Source organism: Bos indicus, chromosome 2 (assembly GCF_029378745.1).
Source record: "Bos indicus isolate NIAB-ARS_2022 breed Sahiwal x Tharparkar chromosome 2, NIAB-ARS_B.indTharparkar_mat_pri_1.0, whole genome shotgun sequence".
NCBI classification, from domain to species: domain Eukaryota; kingdom Metazoa; phylum Chordata; class Mammalia; order Artiodactyla; family Bovidae; genus Bos; species Bos indicus.
Window position 1 is genome coordinate 34366954 of NC_091761.1, and position 18832 is coordinate 34385785.

General features: G+C 41.5%; 1 protein-coding gene across 2 annotated transcripts in view; it reads left to right on the plus strand.

Annotated features, from left to right (window-relative positions):
* The window catches only part of DPP4 (dipeptidyl peptidase 4), an 84783-nt gene that overhangs the window by 2794 nt on the left and 63157 nt on the right, over nt 1-18832 (plus strand). The gene's annotated exons all lie outside the window — the stretch shown is intronic.

Here is an 18832-nt window from a genome sequence, read left to right on the forward strand (position 1 = left end):
CTAACTTTTATTATGATGCAGTGAGGAAGTTTAGAGAGGCTTGAGCAAACTTCTCAGAGTGTTAGGAAGATCGCTTCTGGGAAAGATGTCTCACAAGAGGTTTCTTTTGTGGGGAGGCCTGAAGGGTTAATATCAATTCCTGGAGGTAAGTTTTCAAGAAAATTTAGAATGACTTGTGAGTCATCTTAGAGACACAATATCACCTCCTCTATCTGGGATCCTACGAGGACTCTTAGCAAGAAAGAAGAGTGAGCGGCAGGACTTTAACCTGTGAATGATGGAAAATTTTAGTGTGCCTGCAATGTGGAGCAGGACAGTGGGAAGGTGGACGGACATGGGACAAGGCTGGAGGGGAAGAAAAGGAAGTGACCAGGAGATTGATGATGCAGAGTAGAATTTGGAGGCTATAGGGATACTCAGAAATGTGTATGATTAGACTTTGATAATTGGAAACATAGGGAGGAAGGGGATAGGGTGGCTGAGAACTCCTCTTAAACTACTGGTGGAGATGTGGTTTCATTGTGTGCTTTATTTACACTTAGACAATCAAATTACTTTTCTCTTGTATTTCTTAATTGGCATGTATGTATATTTGAGGAGAAAAAGGAAATTATCTTGTTTCAACTCCTCCATTATCATAAGGAACAAAGATAAAAGCTCAGCTTTTTTGCCAAGCCACCAATACCATTTCTGAACCACAATAAGGGATAACCTTTTTACAAAGGATCCAGACACGTCACCCAAGAAACATCCCTTGATATTGTCCATCAAGGTTTTAAAGTCAAAACCAGAAAGGAAGAGAAGAAGTGAGATGGGAGAAAGGAAATATAAATGAAAAGGAAAGGAAGTGGGGGGAAAAAAAGAAAGAAGGAAAGAGGAAAGGAAGAAAGATTTTGATAGAACAACAAAATAAAGTTTTGGATTACGTGGAAAGCAAAGTATTAAAAAGCCAAGAGAAAAAGGAAGAAGAAATGAGCAAACTCAAGTTCATCCCCCAGAGAGGTTGGTTTAAAAGGTTAAGTGTTTCCATATGAAGAGCTGACTTAGGCAGAACTCTGGACACACTTGGAGCAGAGAGAGAGATGGAGACAGAGAAAGACGAAGGTGTGAGCTTAATACTGTTCACAGTACTTTTTTAGAATAAAAGCTTCTTGAGGTCAGGAGTTATGCATTTCACCAGGTAATATCAAAAGTTTACCTCCTTCTGTATATATACTAACAGATTGAATTTTGTTTTTAATTCCTCAAATATCCTAAGAGAGAAGGATATTGCATATTTAGACATCGTTTTTCAGAGAATCAGCAATAAAATGTATAAAAATAATTTACTCATAGTGGAATTGAAATCTTCATGGCTTAGAGGCAATAAAACTTTCTCACTCAGTATTTGCAATCCCTTTATTCCCTCTTTATGATATATTATAGGCTGAGTTTTTAAAATAGTTGTCAAATTGTTTTGAGTTTTGTTATTTGTCAGATAGTTTTCTTACTGGGTTTTGTTATGGGATAGAGACATATCGGTTCTTCTTGTATTCTTTCCACTGCTGTAGCAGTAAATTTCCTCAGTATCTTCTTTCAGTGCATAGGAAATTTGACTGCTCTGCCATCCACCAGTAATAAAAGAAAACCCAAATGTGAAGGAGGAGACAGGAATAATCAGAGAAAAAAAAAGATAACATCTATGAAGTTTGCCTGAGGAAGTCCAGGATCTATTCCAGATTTTAAAACACAGAAGCAAGTCTGAATGAAAGCTTTGTATATTTCAGAGGACGAATTCTAAACAAAGAGCCCTGTAAAAGCTCTAGCTGACTCCAAGCTCACTCAGTTATCAAGCTTTGTAGAGTGTTCCTGAGGTCAGTGAGTTGGCCTTTTTCAGGCCAGCTATTTTGGCTTTTGGTTCCCTAGCTATAGGATGTGCCTTAAATTTCTCTATCTTAGACATCTTGCCTCTCGTCTTAAAAGAGGTCAGAAAAAGGGAAAGCTATTTGCCTAACCGATGGTCAGAGAAAAGTGACATCAAGAGACTGACTAGAGCTAGATCAGTGTGCTTGAAATTTTAAGACTTAAACTGCTGAACCTAGGAAATGTGACAGTAAGTACATGCAGGACCACCTTCCTTGTGGAAGAGAAGGTGCAAAGATGTAATAACCAACACGGATTCACTCTGTGCCAGGTACTGGGCAGGGGTGTTCAATACACCTCTCATTTGATCCTTACAACAACCCTTTGACAGAGGTTATTATTTCCAGTTTTACAGAAGATTTAGAGAAATCTTGAGAGGGCACTTTAGTTATTTATTACTGCATAATGAATTGTCTCTAAACTTAAAACAAATATTTGTTATCTCACAGTCTCTGTGGGTCAGGAATTTGTCAGAGGCTTAGCTGGGTGATTCTGGCTCAAGGTCTCTCATGCGGTTACAGTCAACACATCATCTGAAGGCTTAACTGGGGCTGGGTAATCCACATCCAAGCTCTCTTATATGGCTGTTACCCAGAGGCCTCAGTTCCCTGCCAAACAATGGGCCTTTCCAAGCAGCTGTCTCCCCTTAGAATGAAGGATCTAAGAGAACAACCAAGTAGGGAACCTCAGAGTCTTTTTGACCTAGCCTCAGATGTTCTGTGCCACCACTTCTGCTGTGGTCTATTGGTCATACACACCAACCCTGACACAAAGTGAGAGGGCATTGCACAGGCTGTGAATATTGGGGTGGGGCTCAGTGGGGCCATCTTGGAGGCGGGCTACCAAAGAGATTAAGGAACTCGCTCAAAGTTCCACAGAGCTGGGATTCATGCTCAGACACCACGCTTCTACAGTTGGTACTTTGTGATTAAGTATAAAATTAATGTGGCCATATTAGCATTAATGTGACCGCTTCGTCTCTATATGACTGTATTTCATTTCATGACTGCTCATCCCTGAATGCTAAGTGTTCTGGGGGAAAGTAATTGCCGCTGCTGCCTCTGTTCCTACACAAAGCTGTAGAGAAGCAATGGCTCCCAGTCCAGAACTGCATGCCACTCTTTTTTTTTTTTTGACTGTGCTGACTGTACTCCCTTGTGGCCCTTGGTCTCTTCATTGTGGTACACAGTCTTCTCTAGTTGAAGCAAGCAGGCTTAGTTGCCCTGCAGCACGTGGGAATCTTAGTTCCTGGACCAGGGATTGAACAGGCATCTCCTGAACTGCACAGCAGATTCTTTATCACCAGAGAATTCTTTGTCACCTCTCTTCTGACTGGTCTTATAGGTGTTTTCAGTGGCGATAGTTGGTCCAGGTTTAGTCCTTGGACTGGATTACACATGCTTCTAATGCATGTTATATCATTTCATTTGATCCTCACAAAACAATCCAGGTCAGAGAAGGTATTCATTTCCTGACTTGGTACACGGAATAAAACTGAGGCATAGAAGTTTAGTGCTTTGGGAGGAAGTACTAATACTTGGGAATTCAGATCCTGTGACTTCTAGCCTTCCCTAAGTCTGCTGATTTCCATGTATGCTCAGTCACTTCAACCGTGTCCCATTCTTGGCGACCCCATGGACTGTGGCCCGCAAGGCTTCTCTGTCCATGGGGTTTCCCAGGCAAGAATACTGGAGTGGGTTGCCATTTCCTCCTCCAGAAGATGTTTTTGAGCCAGGGGTCAAACCCCTGTCTCCTGTGTCTCCTGCTTTGGCAGGCAATTCTTTACCACTGAGCCAGCTGGGAAGCCACTGATTTCCATGAATACTGTTTTAAAGAATTACTTTGGTGGCAACTTTTGTAACTTAATGACTTATCATCGCTTTATGGCTTTCATTACTGTAAACCAATTATCTTGTAAATATTTTTACCTTTAGTCTTCAGAGGTCCCTCGTGACCTCCCAAAGAGGGTGTGTCTCTCAATCTGAGAGCAAACTGAAACTACAAAATCAGCACTTCTGAGTTAGCTGTTTTATTTTTGCCAAGTACTATACTTGCGGTTGTGTACTGCACTTCAAAGTCACAACTTCCTAGGAAATCTTTTCAAACTTAATGATAAACCATTTGCTTTAGCTAACTGTCTGCATTAATAAGCACAAGCGATCAAGAACACAGAGGGACACAGGAAGGAGTTTCTCTGTTTCAAGCATGAATGTGGCCTGATCTTGTTTGTATTTCTAAAATGTCTTTGACTCTGGCCTAGATCATGGTGCAGGGTAGGGAGTGATTTATCCCAGTGAGAGATGATGATTACTTGGACAGGATGGTATCAGTGGAAGGAGAAGACATAAGGATGACTCCCTGAACAATTGACTGGAGAACTTTCTTTTGCCCTCATGGTTCTATGCTTGCCACAAGAGCTAATCTGCCGTGGTTCCCCTAACTCTCTCATCATACTTGGATACATTTCCACTTTCCAAGACAGGGCTCTGAGGGCCTTCTACATTACTCACCCAGCCTGTCAACATAAGGTCATTCTTTAATCCAGCAAATATTTATTGAGTATTTTCTACATCAGGCACTTTGTTGATCACTGGAGATATAAAAATAATAGACATGGCCCTTGCCCTCAAATAATTCACAATATTAAAAGAAGCATAAACATTAACTATAATAAAAAGCCCTAAGCGGCCTTCTAGTAAATGATCAAAGTGCTGTGGAAGGTCTACAGAGAACATGATAAATGCTGCCCAGGAAAGTTCATATGGAAACCAACCAAGCATAAAGAGTTAATAATTATTGAGCCTGGATATAATCCTTCCAACCTTGGGGCCATGAGAGTAAACTGGCTCCCAGGATTGCAGTTCACCTGTGTGTTTAGCTCTCAAAAACGTAAAACCCCTCCCCCCATCCTAATTCTGTATGAAAGTTGTGTCAGATAGAATACTTTTGGCTGCAAGTAACAAAATATCTGGCCCAAAGTTATTTAAATTCTGCTGCTGCTGCTGCGTCGCTTCAGTCATGTCCAACTAACTCTGTGCGACCCCATAGACGGCAGCCCGCCAGGCTCCCCCGTCCCTGGGATTCTCCAGGCAAGAACACTGGAGTGGGTTGCCATTTCCTTCTCCAATGCATGAAAGTGAAAAGTGAAAGTGAAGTCGCTCAGTCGTGTCCGACTCTTATCGACCCCATGGAATGCAGCCCACCAGGCTCCTCCGTCCATGGGATTTTCCAGGCAAGAGTACTGGAGTGGGGTGCCATTGCCTTCTCCGATTTAAACTATAGAGTCTTACTATTTCATTATTACTTCACAGGTGGTGCAGGTGGTAAAGAATCTGTCTGCCAATGCAAGAGACAAAAGAGATGCAGGTTCAATCCCTAGGTTGGGAAGATCCCCTGCAGAAGAGCATGGCAATCTCCTCCAGTACTCTTGTCTGGAGAAGCCTTATGGACAGAGGAGCCTGGCAAGCTAGAGTCCATGGGGTCACAAAGAGTCAGACATCACTGAGTGACTGAACACAGACATTGCCTTATTGCTACTGTCTTCTGTAACTGGAGGTGCAGAAGGAGGACAGTTCTAGAGTTGCAGTGGTCCTCCCAACCTCTTCAAGAGCTTGAGGTCGCTTTCAGCTCTGCTGTTCTCATACTGCTGACTTTCATTCTCAAGCTTGTCCTCTCAGGTCGAGCTGCAGCAACACATCATTTGCTCACACAGCCATTTCACAAGGCAGAGAGATTGCTGTTCCTCATTCACAATCTCTGTATCAAGGAGGAAAACTATTTCCAGAAGTCCCCTGGCCCAAGGCAGACTTTCCCGCATGTCTCCTTGGCCAGATTTGTGTCACTTGTCTATTCTAAACTGATCTCTGGCAAGGGAGATGGATTGACATGCTTGGACTAGATAAATCAAGACTCATCTTTTAGCACCAGGAAGAAGCTCTTTCCTTAGCCCTTGGAAGGGGAAAGGGAATTACTTGAGTTGAACTGGAGATTCTAAAAGAAAGAAAGGGGAGGTCTATGTGGGCATATCAGATATTCTATGATTTCTCATTTTTAATTACATTGGAAAATTTTAATTTGCTAACAAAAGAAAATAGATGTCAAGCTAGCTCTGATCTCTAAAGAATCTGATCATATAACTCTCTCCTTCTCTTCTCTCTTTTTTTTCCTAACCAAATGAATTTATCGTAAAACAGGGTGTTTTGATGCTGCCTTTTTTTGGTCCTGAAGGAATTTTGAGCCCAGCACTTGCTTTCTCTTGGCATCCAAAATGATTAAGAATATGAAAGAATTGAGTTTGTAACATTTAAGATACAAATCAGAAAATGGAGTGGATCAGAAATATCTGAGGGCAATTACTCCCAAGTTTCTCATAAAAAGCACAGATAAACTGTTCTATTTTATCCAGTTCATAAAGGGTATTTTTGTTGTTGTTTTAGTCACTCAGTCATGTCTGACTCTTCTGCAACCCCATGGACTGTAGCCCACCAGGTTCCTCTGTCCATGGAATTTCCAGGCAAGAATACTGGAGTAGGTTGCCATTTCCTTCTCCAGGGGATCCTCCTGATCCAGGAACCCAAGTCTCCTACATTGGCAGGTGGATTTTTTTTACCAATGAGCCACCTGGGAAAAACAACAAAAGGCATTATTTACCTACTATTTGCTCCTGTATCTCCACACTCCCATTAAAATGTAAGCTTCATGAGGGCAGGAATTGTTCGTGTTTTGTCCACTCCAGTCTCTAGTGCTCAGAACCTTGAGGACATTGGACACGTTCCTACTGCTGCTGTAACAGGTTACCGTGCATTGAGGGGCTTATGGCAACAACAGCAAAAATATTCTTTTCACAGTTATGAAGCCCCGAGGTCCAAAATCAAGGTGTCATCAGGGCTGTACTCTCTCTGAAGGTTCTGGGGAAGGAGACCTTCCTTGCCTCTTCCGGTTGCTGATGGTTACCAGCCATCCTTGATGCTCCTTGACTTGTAGCTCTATGACTCCGATTTTCCCTTTCATTGTTACATGGCCTTCTTCCCTCTCTTTCTGCATGATCCTCTTCATTTTCCAAGTCAGCAAAAGCCTGTCTTATAAGGACACCAGTCAGTATGACCAGGCCAGCGTGACTTCATTTTTTATATTTTTATTTTAGATTGGAGTATCGCTGATTAACAATGTTGATGGTTTCAGGTGCACAGCAAAGCGACTCAGCCATCCGTCTGTGTGTATGCACTCTCCCCCAGGCTCCTCTCCCACCCAGGCTGCCATGTAACTTTGAGCACAGTTCCCTGTGCTCTACGGTAGGCAGTATGACATCATTCAACTTAACTAATTACATCTACTAAACTCCTATTTCCAAATAAAGTCAACTTTCTGAGGTTTTCGTGGACATAAAGGTTTTGGGGGGTCTACTCAACGCAGTGGTGCTGGTGGTGGTAAGTCTATTCAGTCATGTCTGACTCTGTGCATCCCTGTGAACCATAGCCTACCAGCCTCTTCTGTTGCTGTGCCCACTTCCAGGTGATCTTCCCTACCCAGGGATTGAACCCACATCTCTTACGTCTCCTGCACTGGGAGGTGGGTTCTTTACCACTAGCACCACCAGGAAAGCCCACTCAGCCCAGTACAGCTTGATAAATATTTGGTGAGATAAAGAAATTATCTTAGAGCTCATGTAAAAACATATTTTTGATGAACATTTTTAAATGTTACTTTAATTCTTATTAAAATTCTTTCATAAATATGGGGCCAAGTCATCCACCACTAGATCATGCTTACCTATTCATACAATACAGTGCTAGCAGCTTTTCAATAAAATAAATTCAGCCTTTCAGCTTACTTACAGTCTACTTAAGATGTGACTGTTCAGATTAAATTTTTAACTAACCATAGAAAATTACTTGATTAACTGGCAAACAATTTGGTATAGGTAATAAACACCAAAGAAGATGACGGGGTAGCAAAGTGTGATGGATGGAGCAAAGGGTAATTCCAGAGCATGAAGAGGGACCGTGAAAAACTGAAGACCACAGATGTGGATTGTTTATTTCAGAAATTTGCTAAGTTCAAGAGAAGAAATAAGGAAATGGCTACAGGATGCAGCAAGGTCAGTGTTTGTTTGACATGGGTGTACCCTGTGCATGCTAACAGAGAGCTGCTGCTCAGTCATGTCCAAGTCTCTGCAACCCCATGCACTGCAGCCCACCAGGCTCCTCTGTCCACAGGATTCTCCAGGCAAGAATACTGGAGTGGGTTGCCGTTTCCTTCTCCAGAGGATCTTCCTTGACGCAGGGATCGAACCCACATCTCCTGTGTTGGCAGATGGATTCTTTACCACTAGCAACCACCTGGGAAGTCCAGGACAGAAGTAAGCAATGAAAAGGAAGTGAAGATGATGTGGGAGAAGAGATGAAAAACCTCAGAGCCTCTAAGAAGTCAAGAGGAACCAGGATCTGAGCCCGAGGCAGGCCCATTTCTGACTCCAAGTGCCAAGGAAAGGGTTAAAAAAATGGCAGGACGGACAGCCAGAAGTGGAAAACCCAGGAAAAAGCAAGCCCCTATGGTGGCTTTTGCTCTAAAGGAGGAATCATTGAATCTTTTCACTGGAAAACTTCATACTCTTTTGAACATGTGTACTGCAGGGCCTGAGTTATTCAAGATTTGTTATATTTAAAATCTAGGAAACAAGGGGAAAAGGCAGGAAGAAAAGAAACCAGTTATAAAGCTTGCATGACTACTTTTCATGAGTGTAGGGAAAAGATGAGAGTTATGAGTTGGAAGAGAAGATGGTGCTACAACTTTCTTTCCAGAAGTCATAGAGTTGCCATCCTTAATAACACTCCAGGGAGAAAATTTTAGGGTATACAGAAAGAATCAGTGCCCCTTTGACTTCAAAGCACTAGAAAAAATTATATTCTAATGTAATCTATCTACTGTCCCAGGTTCAAATGATACTACCAAGCTGCCTGTTTAGATTATTTGCAAGCATTTCATCTAGACACTTCTATAAAGTCTAATGCATCTATGCTAACTCACAGAAACTTCCAGCAAGCATTTACCATGTACCTCACCCTGCTGAACACTTAGGTTGTTTACAATGGTGGTTATGACCACAGGCTTCAGAACTCTATTGCCTAGGGCTTACTAGTCATGGGACTTGGGTCTGGTTTCTATCTACACCTCAGTTTCCTTTCCTGTAAAATGGGGATGAAAATAAGTTAATAAGTGTGTGGTGCTAGAATAGCACACGGAAGGTCTCTGTGAGCCTTTGTAATGATTATTGTTTATATCTCTGGTGGCTGAGATGGTAGAGAATCTGCCTGCAATGCAGGGGACCTGGGTTTGATCCCTGGCTTGGAAAGATCCCCTGGAGAAGGGAACTGCTACCCACTCCAGTATTCTCACCTGGAGAATTCCATGGACAGAGAAGTCTGGCAGGTTACACTCCATGGGGTTGCAAAGAGTTGGACACAACTGAGTAACTAACACTTTCACTTTTCCCTCTGTATATATTTTTAACATTACAAAATTTTAACAGTCCCAGAGGCATGTACTATAATAATACTTGTCTCACACTCTTGAAAGTTTTGCTGGGTGAATGCCGGAAAGGGCAATGTCTGTGGTAGTTTTGTTTTCCAGTGATCATTTTCTTCATCTCTTGGAAGACAAACAGGTGTCACAGAGAGTAGTCTTGCTGATTATACCTATAAATCCTTCTGGAGAGTTCTTCAGTGACAAAGTATTAGAGCTTTCAGCTTCCCCAGATGAGATGTTCTCTAATCAGTTTTCTCTCCAAACTAATCATTTTTAGCTTTGATGTCTCACTACAGCTACTGACTATTTTTCAAGAGAAACCAGCCCTTTGCTAAAATAGTAGCTTGTTCCACAGGCCTCTGGGTCATTTATTTATACGGTTAAGATGTTTCTAACTTTCAACTGTTTCTCATCACTTTGGATTACACTGATTAAAGTCAGTCAACATAGTGAGGAATAAAAGCCTTGTCAATATTAATTTTGGCCACTATTATCCAGTTTCTTTATTCTCAGAAGAGTCCTAGCAAAGGGTGAGGGAGTGACTATAATCAGAATTTTTTAAAAAATAGGACAATTTGCATTTCAGAAAGGAATAAAGCCATCCTGAGGTCCTGTTTATGCTGGCTTCCTGTGTGTGCAGAGCCTCCTGGCTCTTCACTGGGGAGAAGGCAGGGTGAACTGGATTTAGTTCAGGCAGTGTCTTCAGCCTTGCCTGTCTTCACCAGTGGCTATAGATATTTCCATCTTGAGCTGAAATTTGAGACATGAATATTTTGCCAATTTCACTTCTCTGCCATATATATTGAAGTCTTATGTTGATAGTTGTGTTGTTTCAAGACAATTAGAATTTCAATATCAGCTTCTATATTTCTAACTGATCTTGGCAGCATTTTTTTTTTTTTTTTTCCAGAATGGTTGCTGACCATTCCGAGGAATGTCCAGATAGGGTCATCAAGCCATAGCCAGGGCTGACTGCCTATTTTTGCAAGTTAAGTTTTATTTGGAATACAGCCACATCCATTCATTTACCTGTGGTCCGTGGCTGTTTTCAGGCTGCAATGGCCAACCTGAGAGGTTGCAAAGCCTAAAATATTTAGCATCTGGCCTTATAAGAAAGGAGCTTCCCTGGTAACTCAGTCAGTAAAGAATTTGCCTGCACCACAGGAGATCTGGGTTTGATCCTCGGGTCAGGAAGATCCCTTGGAGAAGGAAATGGCAACCCACTCCAGTATTCTTGCCTGGAAAATCCCGTGGACAGAGGAGTCTGGCAGGCTACAGATCACGTGGTTCCAAGAGTCAGACATGACTTAGAGACTAAACCATCACCTATAAGAAAACGTTTGCCAACCTCAGATCTAGATGTTGTAACCCTGTAGCCAAAAGAGACTTTCCATTTTACAGGTAAGATGTGTACATCTTCACAGAGATATGACAAATATAGAAATCACAGTAGATGTTTAGCAGAGAAATTTGATATAAAAATTGGTTATACAAATTAGAGCAACAACAACAAATATTTCTGAGGTAAGTGAGAGACAGGAGCTGTAGGAAGGAGGTACCTCTAGGGCTTAGGAAAAAATGGAGAAGAGGAACACAAAAGGTCTGGATTCTGAGCTGCAAGGCGTGTGAGGCGCGTGACTGCTTCTGACACCCCCGAGAGGCAGGATGCAGCAGGTTCAGGTATAAGAAGAGAAGCGTGAGCCAGCACGGGCACTCCTTTTGGGGCACATGCTGACGGAATGGGCAAGACAGAGGAAGACCCCCTGCTCTTCTGGTCACTCCACTCCTTCTCTGTGTTTCCCTAATGGCAGGACCCAACAGGAAGCCTGAGGATGAAGGGGCCTGGGAAGCGTAGCTGTAGACTCCCTGCTCAGCAATACTGAGCAAAGAATAGAAGTGTACATTTGAGCTGAAAGACGATACGTAAATGACGGTCACAGGCGTAGAGAAGTGCCATGTCCTGGTGATCGCATGGAAGGATGGAGCCTGAGGCTCTGTTTAGACCCAGCTGCCCAGTGCACTGTTTTCCTACTGCCCAGCAGCTTGGAGTTCACAAAATTTAGAGCTGTGTTTCTGTGTCTGTGTTCTCCTGTTGATGTTGTCTGGCTTTTATCTTTTCTTTTGACAAATATTTATGAAGTGCCTACTATGGCCAGACACTGTTCTAGGCCGTGGTGAGATAATAGCAAACAAAAGGTAGCACAACACAATCAGTGTCCTCCTGGAGCTCACAGGTGACCAAGAGAGGCAGACAAGTTAAAAAATATAGTATGTCAGGTGCTATCACTGTTGAGGAAAAAATGTAAAGCCAGGAAGGGTGATACAAAGAGACTTTCTTAACGAGAAGATTGTAAACATTAGTTCAGGGAAGGAAGGTGAGGTTTAAATAAAGACCTAAAGGAGATAGGGAGCAAACTTTGGGCACATCCCAGGGGAAGAACATTGCAGGCCGAGGGTATAGCGAATTCAAAATCTCTGAGGCAGAAGTGGGCCCAGTGTGTCTGGGGAACAGCGGGGAGGCCAGAGTAGATGTAGAGAAGGGAGAGGAGAAGAGGGAGGGGGAGGAGGAGGGGAAAGAGAAGATGGAGGCCAGGGCCATGACATGGACAACCCCTCGTAAAGTTGTTTCCTTTGTTCTAAACTGTTGCTGTTCTGGAAAAAGTGCATTGTACTATTTGGTTGGCCTTTCAAAATAACCTTTGAAAATACATTGGTTACATGCCTAACAGAAGTTTGGTCATCTGACACTCTGATCTTAGAGTAAAGGCAAAGGGGACACAGTCCCGGGTTCAAGGGCTCTAGCTCAATGGCAATGCATTTATCAGATGCACTTGACATCCCTGGGAAGTTTCTCTTATTGAGAAGGGAAATCTGGTGACAGTGATTATATTCCAATACCTCCTGTGTATAATAACCTTCTGTGTATAATAATCACTCCTCACAAATCCGGTAATTCCCCTAAGCTCAACATTTTCTCTCCATGTGAGAACACTGTGGATAGTATTAAACTTGTCAAAGGAGGAAGTGATGTTCGTTAGTACTGAGCAAATGATTCGATTGTGCTTATCCTGGGTGCTTTCTCAATGTGATGCTCTTGTGCTATCTTATTAGGATCATTTGGCATATGAACACAGTGAAACTTAATTAGCTTTTATTTTATATAAACACAGTGAAACTTAATTAAAAAATAAATAAATTTGCAGTCAAATTTCTAATCTCAGCAGCACTCCTAGGTACTCCCAGGGAGAGACTCTTCTTTCATCTCTCTATCTTGATTGCCTAGCACATACTTGGAAGAAGACAGTAATAGGTAGTATAACCTATGTAGAGGACTTCCTAAATTTTAAGTCCTGAGCCAAGAACTTTACATCCAGTATCTCATTTCATCGTGGTAGATCCCTTAAGGCTGGATAATGCTATTATTATTTTATAGATTACAAAGTTGAGGTTTTGACAGCTTCAATAATTTTCCTAAGGCTGCTGTGCAAGAATTAGGTCTGGGCTCAAATCCAAGCTCTCTGGTTTCAAAGCCACTAGGGACCCAACCCCTTATTGGTATTTGTTGACTCATTGGTGATGGGCAGCAGACCACATATGCTCCTGGTTAATAAGGGATGTGAGCTGATTTCCAGTCAATTTCTTTTTCTGCCTTCTTGATTTTTCTTTCTCTTTTCCCAATGTCAAGGCTGCTATTTTGCTAGAGCAAATTCTAAAGTAATAGTCATTTTATTTCTTTCACATCAGTATTAAATGTTAACTGATTACCATATGGAACACAAGAACTCTGTAACCAGGTATCTTTTCCCCATGTTTAACAACTTTATGAGTTTATGAGCTGTAAAGTGTGCATTTCTTTTTAGTTGCATTTCATTGGCCATTTATTTACCAAAATAATTTAGCTTTCTGAAGTAGAAATATTTATATCATAGTTTCATACAGGTCAAAGAAGTTTAGTATTAATGAGTATAAAAATGTTCAAAATATCCTATAATCATAAAATAACTATTGGCCAAAGCAAGGCTAGTCTGTGGAACTACAGCACTCTAAAATTCTTTTTTGTTCAGAAATGATTTTGATCCTATGACAAGGGCTCATTAAGATATCATATACTTTGCTGCTGCTGCTGCTAAGTCGTTTCAGTTGTATCCGACTCTGCAACCCCATAGACGGCAGCCCACCAGGCTCCCTGTCCCTGGGATTCTCCAGGCAAGAACACTGGAGTGGGTTGCCACTTCCTTCTCCAATGCATGAAAGTGAAAAGTGAAATTGAAGTCGCTTAGTCATGTCTGACTCTTCTCGATCCCATGGACTGCAGCCCACCAGGTTCCTCCATCCATGGGATTTTCCAGGCAAAAGTACTGGAGTGGGGTGCCATCGCTTTCTCCATCATACACTTTAAAGAGAAATTATTCTTAGGTTGAACCATTCTAAAAGCTGCTTTTCTGCCATTTTTGATGGATAGAAATAACATTTTCATTTTGTTCAATGTAATAGTTGCTCTCAGTGAAGAAAGTACAGTAAGTTCCCTACATATGAATGAGTTCCATTCCAAGAATGCATTTGTGAGTCCAGTTTGTTCTTCAATCCAACAGAGTTAGGATTCCCAACTAACACAGTCAGTTATACGTTGTGTGTGTAATAGGTTCATATCATAATAGGTTTATAATACTTTTCATACAAATAACATGTACATAAAAAACAAACAGAAAAAATAAAAAACATTTTTAATCTTATAGCACAGTACACTGAAAAGCATAAAAGTACAGTGCAACAGCTGGCATACAGGGGCTGGCACACAGGGGCTGGCACTCGCATTCACGTCTTTGAAAGTTTGCAACTTGAACGTTCATATATAGGGTACTTACTGTATTAAAGTTAACTATTTTCTGATTTTTAATTCAAGGAGGCGTAAATCTTGGAGTTTTGGTATAATCTGATGGGTAACATATGATTAACCTCTCTGCTTGGCCAGCACAGTGCTTTGAACTGATCAAATGAACAGCATGTTCCATGCTAACCAGGAAGACCAAAGGAGCAGCCAAAGACCTTCAGGGGTGCCCTATCAGTGAGCAAGCAGACAAGGAAAGAGAAATGTGAGCATGTCCTCTGGTGTTTGACAGAATAGGTTGGCAGTGAACAGTGAACTTGCCAAAGGTCAAAACCTGAACTTGGCACTCACGTCTCATAGAACTTGCTTATCTAGAGGTTTCGAAAGTGTCTTCCAATGAGCGCTGCTCGTCAAATGGCAAGGCAAAAAACAAGGAACATTTGTTGCTCTGCTTGTTCCAATTTTGCAGTGGTGTTTGGGGTGTGGGAAGCCAGGATAGGGAACCCTGGCATGCAGGGTAGTTGTAAAGGAACTTAGTGAAGGTACCACAAGTTGGTGGCCCAGGCCTTGCACCCATGTTTTGGGCCATAGCAAGAGCACAGCATCAGTGTTGGTATCTGAACATCAGCAGATGGATTAGAGTCATGCTGAGCAGAAGGGAGCCTGAATCCGGTGGAGATGGTGGGTTTAGAAATTCTGAGGCCTGATGAGAGGATGAGTCCCACAATGTCTGAGGTGAGTAAGGTGGTGGGAGAGGTAAGTGCCCCGTGAAGGAGAAGCAGCCTCTTCTGAAGGGGTCAGCAGGTGACATCACAGAGGACTTTTGCCTCAGTTATTTTATTATTCCAGATTGAAGTGTGCTATAAAAGCTGGGCAAACACCCCCACTTAGATAGCACTGTATCTGATCTATATTGTAGGTACTCAGTTCATTCTCTTCTTATGAAATCAAAAGTCAGTGATAGACAGGAATCCCCTGGTGGCCCAGTAGTTAAGACTTGGTACTTTCACTGCCAGGGGTTTGATCCCTGGTCAGGGAAATAAGATCCTGCAAGCCATGTGGCTCAGCCAAAATTTTTTTTTCAATACTTAGTGATAGATGTTTTATGTTGCTATGTCTGTCTTCTTATAGATATGTAGGTCTTAGTATGTGTGGACTGCTGTTATAAAACAACCAGAGACAGGTGGCTTAAACAATAAGCATTTATTTCTTACCGTTCTGGTGGCTAGGATGCCCAAGGTCGAGGTGCCAGCAGACTTCGTGCTTAGTTTCTTGTGTCCTCACATAGCAGAAGAGGCAAGAGAGCTTTCTAGAGTCACTTTGTAATTTTTTTATTTTATTTTGGTCACAAGACACATGGGATCTTAGTTCCCCAGCCAGGGATGCTACACACGCCCACTGCATTGGAAGTGTGGGAAGTCACTTTTTAAAGGGTATTAATCCAGTTCATGAGGGCTCCACCTCATGACCTAATCACCTTCCAAGGGCTTCCCCTTCCAATACCATCGCATGGTGGTTAGGATTTCAGCATGTGAATTCTGAGAGGACACAAACATTTATTTGGTTGCATGTGTATGTGTGGTTGGTGTATAAATCGACCTATTTCTATAGATCTGTCTAAACATATTCATCAGCAGATAATATTTGGAATGTGCACATCTATAACCGCTGATACTTTGATTTGTACTAATTTGGGGATATGTTTTACATCTGTCCATTTTAGACTAATAGCTCTTGATAGCATGGTATTTATTCTCTGCAATAATATTCACTTTATAATGATTTGATATATAATAGGATGATTGGATGAATATAGGCAATTGAGGGTGTTTAGTGAACAAATCCAGATTTGTAGTTTTGTAGTCCAACATGAGTCACAAATACTATTTTCTGTAGCACAAGTCTTTATTTCTTATTTAAAAGTTAGGTTCAAGGACCAGCTTCACCCACTTGTATTTTTGCTAACAAATACAAATGTTTTACTAACCTTCAGGGAAGAAACGCAGGACTGAATTGAAAAAGACAATAGTTAAAAAAAAAATCTTTACTTAACAAACTAAGCTTAAGCAAAATCAATAAAATAATAAAATGAAGTGTAGCAAGTTTATCTGCCAAAACTGAAGGTTTTATAAGCAGAAAAAAGATTATGTTATGAGATCAAATCCAAAGAAATAAAATCTTAAAAACATTTTTTGAAGTGACATTTCCTGTAAGAGAACTACCTTTCCATGGGCTGTAAAAAATTAACAAGAGAAGATGCTGCTGGCTTTGAAATCCCTCTTAAAGAACTGCAGTTATAGGAATATTATGGTAGTGGCTGATTTTGTGAGTGTTTGTTTGTATCTATGTGAAAAATATAGAGAATTTGGAAAAAGACTTTAGGGTATTTGTAGTCAGCAGATGCTCTGGGACTGAGGAAGAGGAATCACATTGGTTTAGCTGTGCTTAATGATACCCAACACCAACCAATGAAAACTTTTTTTACTTGTCTCTATTAAGGCATGGGCTTCCCTGGTGGCTCAAATGGTAAAGAACCCCCCTGTAATGCGGAATACCTGGGTTTGATCCCTGGGTTGGGAAGATCCCCTGGAGGAGGGCATGGCAACCCACTTCAGTATTCTTGCCTGGAGAATCCCCATGGACAGAGGAGCCTGGCAGGCTACAGTCCATGGGGTCATAAAGAGTCAGACATGACTGAGTGACTAAACACAGCACAGCACATTAAGGCACACCTCTGTGCTAGATGCTAAGGTTGATAAAAAACAAAAACCCCAAACCAATCAACAAAAACACAAAGCCTTGTCTTCAAAGAATACATGGCCTACCTGAGTAGGTCACACAAGTAGACATGGAAAAAGAGTTGTCAACACGAGGTATTAAGTGATAGGAGCCCAATGAGTAGTGTAGGGGCAAAAGTCAAAGGCAGAACTGAATGACAGAGGAAGGAAATGGAGGCTGGAGGATTGTGACAGATGGAGAAATAGTTGAGGACATTCCAGGAAGTAGCTTAGGGCAAGGAACAGAGGTAGATAAGCCTGAGAGGATCCATTGCCTCCAGCAAGATTAGTGTGATTGGACCAGAAGGTTCTTGCAGAAAGAGCAGAAATAAGCCTAGAGCCTCATGTCAGATTGTGGAGGCTGCAAGTGCCAGGTGAAGGAGTCTGAATCTTCCTGTAGACAGTGAAGACTCGGTGAAAGCTTTTGAGGAAGAGCTCACCAGATGACATTGGCACTTTAGAAAGATCATTCCAGTGATGGTGCAGTACAGGAACTGGTGTGGAAGAACCTGATGGAAGAATACCTGGAGAAAAGATTTCAAAGGAAGAGTCAATAGGGTAGATTGTTTGTAGGTGATGGTAAAAAAGAGGGAGACATCAAAATGATCTTCAGATCTTGAATTTGGGTTTTCAGTAACAGAATATAAAATCACACAATTTCCTATGGAAATCTAGTTTTGGAAGGTGGACAATTATTCTAGACAAGATATGATAGGGTTAGAGTGGGACAAGTCAAGTAAGAAGGCTGAACACAGCACTGGAAATGTGAGTGTGGGTGTAGTAGGCTAAGATAATGAGTGCAGGTCTTGTCATTTATCTAAATGGAAAGTATTCCTGAAGCCACATTCTCTGGAGTTTCCTGCAAGGAAGACTGTAGAGAGAGATGAGCAGAAAGTTGAAGACTAATTCCAAAGCATTTCTGCAGTCAATGGAGAAAAAAAGAGTCAAAGTAGGAGATGGAAAAATAATGGTCAGAGAGTTAAGAGAAAGACTGAGGTGTCACAGAATCCCAGAGAAAGGTTCCATGTAAATTTTAATTAAGGTCAAGGAAAAGTGATGGTAGAAACAAAGATCTCTGAACTAGGTGATTAGCATATCTTTAAGATCTGGTTTGTGTGGAGCAAGAGGACTTAGAAGTGAACCTTAGGGCCTCACAGAAGGATGATCTAGCTTTGTGTCACCCGTTGCATGGCTACATGACTGAAAAAGTACCTATCAAGTTGAGATATACTCAACTCGGTACATCAATTGCATATCAGAATTTAAAGACAATACAGAAAGGAAATAATGTGAAAAATCTCGTTGTCGTTGTTTAGTTGCTAAGCATGTCCAACTCTTTGGTGACCCCGTGGACTGTAGCCCACCAAACTCCTCTGTCCATGAGATTTCCCCAGCAAGAATACTGGAGTCGGTTGCTGTTTTTTCCTCCAGGGGTCTTCCAGACCCAGGGATCGAACCCAAGTCTCCTGTGTCTCTTGTATTGGCAGGCAGATTCTTTACCACTGAGCCACATGGGAAGCCCTTGAAAGATCTCATTAGTAACATTTAAATGTTGATAACACATTGAAATTGTAACATATTTGATATGTTGGCTAAATAAAATATGCTATTAAAATTAATTTTACCTTAAAAAATTTAAAATATGGTTACTAGAAAATGTACTCATACTATATTTCCCTTGAGCATTGCTGATCTAGACCTTTGAAATTAAGCTCATTAATGTAGCACTGTGAAACACATGCTCATCTCCACTTGAGCAGCTAAATGCATGTTTACCCATCTACTCAGTCCAAAATCTTTC